The sequence below is a fragment of the Rhagoletis pomonella genome, unplaced genomic scaffold (assembly GCF_013731165.1).
Source record: "Rhagoletis pomonella isolate Grant_MI unplaced genomic scaffold, Rhpom_1.0 Rhpom_scaffold_00003, whole genome shotgun sequence".
Taxonomy (NCBI): Eukaryota; Metazoa; Arthropoda; class Insecta; order Diptera; family Tephritidae; genus Rhagoletis; species Rhagoletis pomonella.
In genome coordinates, this window is record NW_023458557.1 from 79,025,331 (window position 1) to 79,036,879 (window position 11,549).

An 11,549-nucleotide genomic window follows, 5' to 3' on the forward strand; every position below is an offset into this window, starting at 1 on the left:
AGGAGAAAATGGTTCCCAATCGAATGATACTTGCGCGTTTACATAAATGTATATCGAGCCAGACTTTCCATAGCATATGTAGCTGTGTAGAATTTCACGGCGTTAGCGTAAGCAGGTAAGCTATATGAGAAGTTCAGTTTGTATGGAAGGAAGGAGCCACGCCCCCTTTCCCAATGCATTTGTAATATACGCATCAGTGCTAAGTTTCAGTTCCCCAGCGTAATTGGTTTTAGAGATATATTGGTTTTTTTTTTTACGTTTTAGTCTGTATAAGAATTTTAGGAATAACCCGAGCTACATACCGAGTAAATTTTTGCTCAGAATATTTATTTTCAAGGTGTTGCCAAATATGAACCAAGTCGATGCAGCCGTTTAGTAGTTTAGTGAAATACATTGTAAAGAGAACTGTATGAAATTGTAAAACGCGACGTCTCAGATTCCTTAATTTTTTGGCAGCAACAACGAAAAGTTTTAATTTTTTTTTTTAGTGAAAAACCTTCCACACAGAAATAAAAAAAATTAAGTTTCCGTTGCTAACTCTAAATATAAACAACGACGCACTGGAAAAAGGTAATACGTTCAAATACCTACGAATAATGATTGACGATAAAGTAAAACAAAAAAAAACAAAAAAATGGATTCTATTTTTTCAATTAGAGCTCTAGGAATATATGTACATCGGTGAAAACTGCATTTAATTCCATACATTAGCTTTTGCGTGATACGCTTACAAAAATACAGACAAACATATCCAAATTTTTTATTTAACATCTATTATGTACAGATATCGGCCTGTTGCAATTTTCTTATTCTCAAATACTCTCGTTTGATACCCATATGGCAACACTTAGTTTATATTATAAATTTAACTGAATTTAATTTTCAAATGAGTGGCAACCTGCTTCAAGAATATTTTCAAAAGTAAGCTTCCTAATCCTCTTTAGTTTAATATTCGTATTGGAATATTTCATTTATTTAACAAATTTTAATGAACACAATTTTCCAATCATTTGGCAAATCCCCTAAAAATGATTCCAGCATTAAAATTTTCTAGCCTCTTTAGTTTGATGCCAATATTGCAATATTTAATTTATGCTATCAATTAAATTAAATTAAAGTTTTCAAATAGGTGGCAACCTTCCACTAAAATATTTTCCGCTGTAAGCCTTTGTAAATTTCTTTCTTTTGACAGCCATATTGCAGTATTCACTTTACCGTATCAATTGACCTAAACTGAAATTTTAAACACAGGTGGCAACTCTCAAATTTTTTCTTCTATATTGGAAGCTAGATCTCTAGCGATACATCGGTGAAAACTGCATTCAATTCCATGTTTTCGACTGATGCGCGTACAAATATACAGACAGACAGACAGAGATTCAAAAATTCTAAAAATTGTTTATTTGGCTTCTGTAGCTTTAATAAAAATCCACCATATTATTTTTCCTTTAATATTTATAAATTACAGACATCGACCTGTTAGATATAGATTTCATTTATTTTATCAATTTAATACAATAAAATTTTTAAATTTTTTTTTTTGGCAATAAAATTTCCTAAACCCCTTCAGTTTGATAGCCATATTGCAATATGCAATTTATCTTATAAATTAAATTAAATGTAAATTTTCAAACAGGTGGCGACTCTAAAAAAATATTTTTGGCTGTAAGCCTTCTTCAGCCTCTTTCTTTTGACGCCCATACTGAAATATTCACTTCTTCTTATCAATTTACTTAAACTCCAATTTTCAAACGGGTGGCAACACTCTTAATTTTTCTTCCTATATTTTAAGTTAGACCTCTAGCAATACATCGGTGAAAACTGCATTCAAATCCATGCATTCGTTTTCGAGTGATGCGCGAACAAACATACAAACAGACAGACAGACAGACAAAAATTCTAAAAATGGTTGATTTGGCTTCTGGTGCTCTAATAAAGACCCCCCACATTAATTTTTCTTTAATATCTATAATGTACAGACATCGACCTGTTACAATTTTATTATATGTATGTATAGATAACAGTTTTACTTATAGTTTTAACAAAGTTTACTCAAAATTTGCTTTAATTGATTGCTTAAAAATCAGCTCATTACCCTCATAAAAATAAAGTGCATTCTTCCATTATGAAACTGCAGCTGCAATCACTAGGCCCAACGTGGCTGGTGTTGCGGGATCTTTTTTGAAACTCTTGCTTCCTAATGGATTTATACTTCTTTAAAAGTGTATGTGGAAGATAAAAAGGATGCACCTTGCTCTATTTTCAATTACCTGGATACAGATAAACTTTGGATGATACAGCTATATGGATGTAGTCTTCGAAATTAATTCACTATGTCGTTCGACCTTAAAACTGCTTATAAGATTTTGATTTTACCATTGTTCTTTATCACCACTTGTGGACAATCTTTTAGATGGACCAATCAATTAATTCTGAAAATCATGTTGAGTTTATTCAGCTGAGTGGTAGTGTATATGTTTAATTGACTTAAAATTCCGTTTATACAAACAATCCCTAAAGTATCTGCACTTCTTATTGTTTAAATGGCTAGAATAAAAACATAAAAACATAAAAACTATTGTATGCGCCAATATTTTGAAATATTACCGCTCAGCATGTTCAAGAAAAGTATCGTAAGCGTCATTATACCTTTAAATATTAAGATATGAAAAACATTAACAGTCTTATCTAAAACACAGCAGTTAATAATAATTAAACCCAAATCAAATATTTCACCGTTTAAGCATCAAATAAAAAAACCTCCTCCTGTAAAATTTGCCTTTTGTCGCTTACGATAAAATCGAAAATAGGGCTCGATATGTAAACGAATTCGTAGAATTGATCTCTCACTACTGCAAGCAATTTTTCGTGATTATCATCTCTAACTAGAAAACTACTGTTATACCTGTTTTTCTACGTTGAATCTGTACGGTAATTTTTGAGTTGTGCCTCTTTTAAGGAGGGTGTACAATATAAACACTTAGTTTACCAGTGGCATTAAGCGCAACTGCCTCTGTCAGGGAACAGTCCCACTAGCCTTGGATTAATCGTAGCCTCGCCATGCTAGCAGAAACATGGAGATTTCATCTCTCCAAGCTGGAATATAATCACTGTTTGCTAATTATTTGGACTGGAAAAAACGTTACTTAGCAATCTTTCGGTATCAGATATCCAGACTATGACAACAAGGGGGTTACAAGAGAGGAATCTCTTTGAGCTTTTGATTTGTGATAATGTCCTGAAATGGAAATGAGGCCTGTGTTTAAAAGATACCCTGCTTACCACAATGAAAGAGGTCAAGTAATTACTACGTCGATGAATCACTAATTCAGCTAGCATGAAAAATCGAGGAGTCATCTTCGATAGCTTTCTTTCCTTGTTAACTCTCACAGTCACAGACACAATATAGGTAGTAGGAATCCACCCATCACCTAAAATGAAAAAGATTGGCGCTTACACAATTTGTTAGTGTATGGCCGAGCTTTTGCTCCGATTTGTGGCGTGCGCCTTGATGTTGTCATACAAAGGGGAGGGACCTACAATTTTACGCCGACGCCGAACCAGTGATGATAAAGTTGCCACAATTGTGCTTTTTTGGTACAATTTGAAACCAAAAAGTACATTGACACCACATAGACCTTTTTGGTACAATTTGGAAATGCAGCGCTGAGTATATTTTGATTTGTTTTATATTTACGTTGGTTAAAAACGGCCTCAAGCTCAATAAAAATTGTTGAATATAATTGTTATAAGGCCATAAATAACAAAAACAAATAACTTAAGGACGAGCGCACCTAAAAGTTAAACATTCTAAAAATAGAATAATTAACAAAAACCAACAAAACGAACAACCACACGATTAAGTTTAAATAGCAGTGGAATAGCTGCGCTTGATTTTAGTTGGCTTAATAAATAAATGAAAAAGTTGAAAAAAAACCCTGCAGAAAAAATTATCAGTTGATAAAAAATAACCTACTTGTAGTTAGCTTTTTTGCGGGATTTCTATAAAATATATAACGTGTAGTTAGCTACAAAAAGCTAACTTGAAACTAGTTGACAAGTAATGCAGGAGTAATGATGGAGATTCTTTTCTTTAAACGCGTTTCTATTTAAATATCTTGCACTTCGCAAATACTTTTTCGAATTGAGGACAAATTAAAGGAAGATCAAAATTTCATATTATCATTTTGAAGTTATGTCTGACGAAGCTTGAATATGGGACCACCTACGGCAGAATATGGAAACAAATATGAATTGTAATAAAATAAATAAAGTAAATAAAAAAAAATAAAAAAAAATATTTTGTTTTTCCTATTGATATTTTATGTCCGAAAGTAGTTAGTCACAAGTTAGTTACATCAAATGCAGAGGTAACCACCCTTGACTATTTCGCGCCCATCGCCATACAAATATAGTTAGCTTTCGTCAAAGAAAATATACAGATAATAAGTGACTTTTAGCTCCTTCATAATCAACTTGAAGTTAGCTTATATTTAGATAAATTTCCTGGAGGGACGCAACAAGAATTAAGACGAACTTAGCACAGTGTGTAGGTAACTGGCTGAGTCAGCTGGGGTCGTTGGATCGGATCCCACTGAAAGAAGTCTGATGAGGAAATGTGGTGATTTCCGAAATAGCTATCACTTCTACAATTTTTTCAAATTTTTGTTGCTTTTCCACAATAGTTTTTCATAAAAAAATTGTTGAATATAGTTGGTTAAAAACTTGTACTTATTTATACAAATACTTTCTTCATTCTCCACTTCATACAAACTTGGACTAAATTCATAATATGACTTTGATGATACTTTGCGAACCCCCGTAATATATATTTTTTAGGCGTTTAAAGTTTACGACATACAACAATACGTCACTTACAACGCCGTTTTGAATACCCCAATTGTCTATTCCACATTCCTCCGCAAATGTTAAACGCGTCTATTCTGTTCACAATCTAAGATTATAACTATTAGAAGATTATATCAAATCTTCTCAAAGTTATTGTCGTGATATAAAAATACATATAGGGCTGGTTTCTCCAACTCAACTTAACTTAGTTAAGCCAATTTTCTTGATTTAGTCAAGAATAAGCTGTGTAAAACGTAGGCTAACTTCTGACTTAAGTCCAAAAAGTGGCTAAACTAAGTTAAGTTGAGCTGGAGAAACCAGCCCATAGAGTCTTTAAACCAAAATGTGACTTACAGACACAGACAGAGAGTGAAATGCTTGACTAATTTTTATTCTACTTTTAATATATATATATGTATATTTTTACAAGATGTATATTTAAAGGGCGTTAAGTAAATTCATATTTGCTTTAAGCATTCCTTGTTTTTGTGAAAGCGTTTAAAATTTCTTGTCGGTACATTTTTATTGGATGTGGTGCATTTTTGTTCTGACGTTTGGTACAATTTCGAAAAATTCATTTATCTTCCCTGCTCCGAATGGCGATTGTATTTTTTATGAGAAGCTGTTTCCTGTTTCCTGGCAGAGTACACTCGGAGGTTTACAATAAAATTATCTATGCATATAAAGTCCATTAAATACACAAATAAAAATTTGGTGCTTTTTTAAAATTCAAAACTTGGCAACACTGCCTTTTGTTCGATTCTTCCTCTTTTTTTTTTTGTCGAGTTCGCCTTGCTCTCTCATTCTGGTATTTGATAACGTCATGTCCGGTTGCTCTCAGCTCGATTGGCGCAATCTTGTACATACATAAGTATGCATTTTATTGGTTCAAAATTGTGTACAAAACGACAGGCTAGTTAATATACACCCCTATTGCGAATGTCGATTGGCAGTAGATAAACGACTATTAAGCGATTATCGATTATCGATGCTATTGCGAGTGTCGCTTAGTCGCTCAATTAGCGACTGTGAATACTTTTTAATCGCTCATCCTTCTATTGCTGTTTTATAGTCGTTGGAGTTTGCGTTTATAAAATTTACATAAGAAAGTGGTACTATAATGGATAAAAAGTAAGTCAATTGAACTGGAAGTTGTAAAAAATTGTGAAATATACATATGCATGTATGTGTCTGAATTACAGATCAAAAATTATAAGTAACTTGCGCGGTTGTTCGTACTGATGCAGAAGAGTGAAGACATGGGCAAAGGAATTTCCGGAAAGAGTAGGGTAGGAAGCTCCGCTTCTATTAGAAAAAATACATATACAATATTTCTTGTGCATATAACTCCGGTTACGCCATCCACAGTGTTTTTGCGCAGAGCCAACATCAAAAGTTTATACAAAAAAACTGCATAATTTATTAATTGACTAGTGCTCGGAAATTTGAAATCTTTATTTTAAATTAAAGTTGAATTCTTTCAATACACTTGTTATGTTGTTATGTTAAAGTTTTTAAACTCGGGTCACGCGTTTGGACACAAAAACCCAACATCATTGTACAAAAAACTTAACCGTACCGTATTTCTTAAACTTCCATAAAGTTTATTAATGCGGAAAACAGCTTTTCCTGCAAATCATGTAAAGCCTAAAAACAGTGAAGCATCGGGAACGCAACTTCTATTCATAAAACTCACACATGTACATACACCTTCCAAGTCCAAGGGATCCGACGAATCTCGCAATTCCCTCCTTGCTTTAGCTAACTCTACTAATCTATTAGCTTCCGCATCATCTTCCTCTTCACTAAACCATATTTCAACTGTGTCCATTTTTTTAATTTTATAATAAAAGCAATTATTTTAAAAATTATGTAAATAAAACACTCAAGAAACAAATGTAAACAAACAAACAGCTGTTTATAATTCTGTCAACCATTCACAATAATACAAATTTTTATCGATCAAGTTACACAATAGCAAAATAAAAGATGATCGACTCGATCGACAAATTTCTATTCTACTGCCAGTCGACACTCGCAATAGGGGCCATAATCTTACAAGCTCAAGGTTATATGTTATCTTTTTTTTTATTTTTATCCTTACGTCTACTCATTTCGTTCTAATATCGATAACAAAATCAAAAAATATCAACAACAAAATCAATAAAAATATCGATAACAAAACCGATCAAAAATATCGATAAAAAAATCGATTATGATGTCGATAAAGATATCGGTAGTATGTAAATCAAAACCATTTCCGTGTGCGATTTCCGTTCAGTTTGCCAATTTACTCTCAACCAACCAATCGCCGGTAAAGGAGTTTCACTTCAAAAACAAATAATATTAAAAATCAACGGTATTTTGAAGCCACTTGACACATACACTTTATTATACCAAAATTCAATGGACTATAAAACTTCATATCAAAAATTCTGACTGTTGGAAATTTTGGTAAAATTTTGCTAAATTTTTGGGCAAAGTTTGTAGTGTGGATTTATATGGTGTTTGCTGTATAACTACATATGAGGCCATGAGGGCCAGAGGAGCCTATTATCTACAAATAAATTATTTTTAGTAATATGAGAAAGAAGAATCTATAAAAAATAAATGCGGTCTTTTTATTATAGTAAAAGAAAACTAAAAGGGTGTGCCTCGGGCTATTGCCGTTTCGATTCCTCCTTCTTCCTCTTTATTGGCGCTGTAACTGCCTAAGCGATTTTGGCCGAGTGCAGTAATGCATTTTAAGGTGCACCTCTTTTTTTTTTGAAATGTCAGTTAGGCTACTCTGGCCCTCAAGGCCTCATATGTAGCTAGACTTTTATTTCTGACACCAATGTAGTTGTCACACTAAAAAGTAGAAGTGCCTAGGTTCGGCAAAATTGCTTTTTTCCTAATTGCCATACAAAAATACTTTAGACTCGGTGGTGTACGGCGAACTTGTTTGTTTGCTTGGAAGTTGGTGGTACGGTCTAATGTACATACATATGTATGTATGTATGTATGTATTTCTCAACAGAGGTGGGCGGTAGATTGCGTTAAAATTGGCAATAAATGACAAAAATTGTGTGCTGGCGTAGCTTTCCGCTGCGGAAATCAATTAGCCGCTGACGCTGCTAAGTAGAGGCGAATGATTAGGTATATTTTAATTTGGCTCACTTATTTAGTACAAATGTATTGTTGCTTAATTAAGATGTGTAATTCCGACACCCGGCAACCACTTACCCGTTATTTGGCCCGATTTCCTGTGGTCTTAGCTAATGTATGTTTGTAAATGCTGTTGCTTATGCTTCCTCGCCAAAATGCAATTTATGGTTGTAATCGTCGCGTTTTAATCACCCAACATACACAAATATATGTATGCAAACATACGCTACGTATGTAGAATATGTAAGAAGCACAAATTTTCGTTGACAGCTTAGTCAGATGTTAGTATATGTGTATGTTTATTTGCCGCACTAATTCCCAAAATATGAACAAGATGTGCAAGTTAGCCAGCCAGCCAACCAGCCAAAGCAGCCAAAGCAGCCAAATAATCAAACAGCCAGCCCAGGGAGGTGCTGCTCTGTGTTATTTTTGAAAATTTTCTGCGCTATTTTTATAAATTTCACGATTTGTATGCGTTGCAAGAAGTTTTCGCCACTTTTCCAACACCAGCAATTGCATACAAAATGCAGAATTTATTAAGTTCACTCGAGAGTTTTACACTACACTGCACTGTACTGGTGCGCCTAGTATTGGTATGAAGTGTTCCAGTTGAAGTGTTGTTTGGCCTGTTGATTGACCAGCTTAAACACATGCATACACACACACACACACACACACTACTATGTATGCGCACGACATCTATTTATATGTAAGTGGGTATGTAAACCGTTAAACGTAGTGCGTGTGTGTCAACATTTTCCAAAAATAAATATTTTTCACACAATTTTCTTTTTGTAAGTATTTACGTATGTAGTTTCGACACGATTTTTTCACGTTTTTAACTTTTACAAGAACACGTTTCGAAGCTCTATTTAATAGCGCTTTTTCTATTTATTTACTGCAGGAATTTATATTTATATACATATATATTTTTTTTCGATATTTAAAGCACAGTTAATCGGCACAATTGCATTCATTGGCAGCCAAAATGGCAAAACAATGTCAAACGCTTACATAACGCCCGTTCTAGCAAAGCACTGCGGCAAATGTCGTCTGCTTCCGTCTCGGCGGCTGGTCGATTTCTAGTTTTTAGAACTCGTTGCTCGCCTCGATCGCCGATCTTCCACTCACAAACTAAACCGAAAAATACGGTTCGCATTTTCAACGTTTCCCCAAAAAAAAAAAAAAAAAAAATTCTCAGATTATTGTGTTTTAGTATAGTTGTCGTTGTTGTCGTCAGCATGAGGATGAGCACATGAGCAGCCGGAAAATTGAAAATTCGCTCACGTCACATTGTCAACTAAGCAAGCGCTCGACCGCTGGTCCAACGACCACTCGAGCTAGTGGCAGCCGGCACATTGTGTGTTCTACATTTCCGAAGTCGTCATCGGCTTTACTATTTGTTGCTGCTATTGTGACTTATAAGTGAGTGGGTAATGGACTTGCGGGTAATTTGGACACCAGCGAGAATTTTTAATTGGTATTTTTGTCAGCTTTTCAAAATATGAAAATATTTATTCTGTTTGGAAGACAGCAGAGATTATTTGAATGAAAAGAAAATAGCGAATAATTAGAAAAATCTGAAACGCGAGGGCGTCGTCGGATGTATTTTGGCTGATTTCACTATTTCAACTTCATGCGTAAGTGAACTGAATAGAGGCGAAGAGCGTTTAGGAAAATCGTTGCATCCCACGTATGTATGTGCGAGAATTTCGGCAGCATGCCCGCAAGGAGCGCCAACATTTTCAGTTAGTCTAATCAAAGGTAGGAAAAAATCGGAGAACGTGCCACAAACTTTTACTGAAAGAGGGCCTGGCAAAAAAAACTTTCGATCTCCGCGCGGGAAATTAGCGACCACGATCGAGCCTTGGTGATATTCATATGTACAATTTTATTCTAAACAATTTCCAAAGAAGCGCTCGGATATAAAAGTGTATTCGGCTAGTTGGAAGACCCGGTCAAAACCCACGTACATGGCTGCTATCTGCCAAAAAGCTTGAAAGTTGCGATAGTGCCAAAATATCAAATGAAGGTGAACAAAGAGTGGAGTTAGGAAATTTCCATCTCCGTCATGGATCTGTATCTACTAGAGACCCAGAATAATAATTATTTCATGGTGGAGTTTTAAAAAAATCATCCAAATTTTCGTAAGAATTCTAAGTCTTTTGGAAATAATTATGTGTGAGAAAATGTTTTAGAAGTATTTTCATAATAATTATCAACGAGATAAATATTTTAAGGCTTCAAAGACTTTTATTTTTAAACTTATATTATAAAAGTGTTGTCATAATAATTATCATTGAGATAAATATTTTTAAGTCTTTAAATGCTTTTATTTTGATGCTTATATAATAAGGGCTTTTGATAATAATTATGAGTGCCAAAAAATTTTGTATATAGTCCCGAACTAGTCCCCACCTAATCCTGAGATGCTCCTGAACAAGTCCCGTATTTTAAGAATTAAAAATTTTTTTTCGCGCTCATAATTATTATGAAAAGACTTTTATAATATAAGTCTTAAAATAAAAGTCTTTGAATATAAAACTCCGGTAGAGCTAGTTGAGGTTTGGTTATGGTAGTTTCCCCTTATCCAGATATTCACTTGGAATGTGAACGTGTTGGTCCTTTCTGATACTACTGCGAACGGTAACTGCTAAATTGAACGACAATCGCTGTGTGCCGAGAACAAAGTCTCGCACGCGGCAGATGTTAGTACCGGAGAGCTCCTCCGGACAAACAAAGTACGAACCCAAATGCTTGGGCCGCAACAGCCGGGCACTCCAAGAGGAAATGTTGATACCATTCCACCTCATCGTACACCATGAAACAGCGTCAGAAGGAGTCTTGTGTGATATTTATTCTCACTGCGTATACCTCGATAGGATAATGGCCGGTCAGTCCCCCACCAGAATTGAAAGGTCCGGCTTCGTGAGCCTAAGGAGATCCCAAACCTTCCTTGGACCTCACTCGGCCAGGATGACCTCGCAGTACCGCATGGCCCGGTTCTATTCCAGCGTTCGCCCTCCACCGACCCTTGCAGCAAGCTTGCGTCCTTCCTACCGCTACCGCTACCGCTGCCTTGACTTGAGGATGTTGAACTCCCGACAAACGATTGCGAGAGAAGCCATTCCTAAATGCAGATCGACCAGCCCCTCAAAGCTTTCAAGCAAGAGTTTCTTTCAATCATGAAAGCCGTGATGTGGACCCTGGTAAAACATTTCTCTTTAAAAATGAATTTGTTAAAGACTTGTAAAATGAGTAGCTCCAGTTTAGCAAGATTTTATGAAAAGGTCTTGGCAATAACATTAGACATTTAGATTTTTTGGCTTGAAAGGACCATTATAGCACTCTCGTTTTCACCCTAGAACGGCACTCAATACAAAGTATTACTTTTCTATGTACATTAGGGTTGTCCTTAAAAAATCAAATGAACAATCTTTTTAAGTCTCATCCCCTCAATCGGTAATACTACGGTCACAGATATCACATATAAATTCTGGTCCCGATTGGAGACGTTTAAGGCGTGTCGCAAAGGGATCAAAGATCAGATGCCT

General features: G+C 35.0%; 1 protein-coding gene across 1 annotated transcript in view; it reads right to left on the minus strand.

The window, feature by feature from the left end:
- LOC118735595 (E3 ubiquitin-protein ligase lubel) overlaps positions 1-10,086 on the minus strand; it is a 129,755-nt gene extending 119,669 nt beyond the window's left edge. Inside the window, exon 1 of the mRNA XM_036465428.1 lies at positions 8,074-10,086. The gene's annotated coding sequence lies outside the window, so the exon portion shown is untranslated. The remainder of the gene's footprint in view (positions 1-8,073) is intronic.
- Between the last annotated feature and the right edge of the window lie 1,463 nt (positions 10,087-11,549).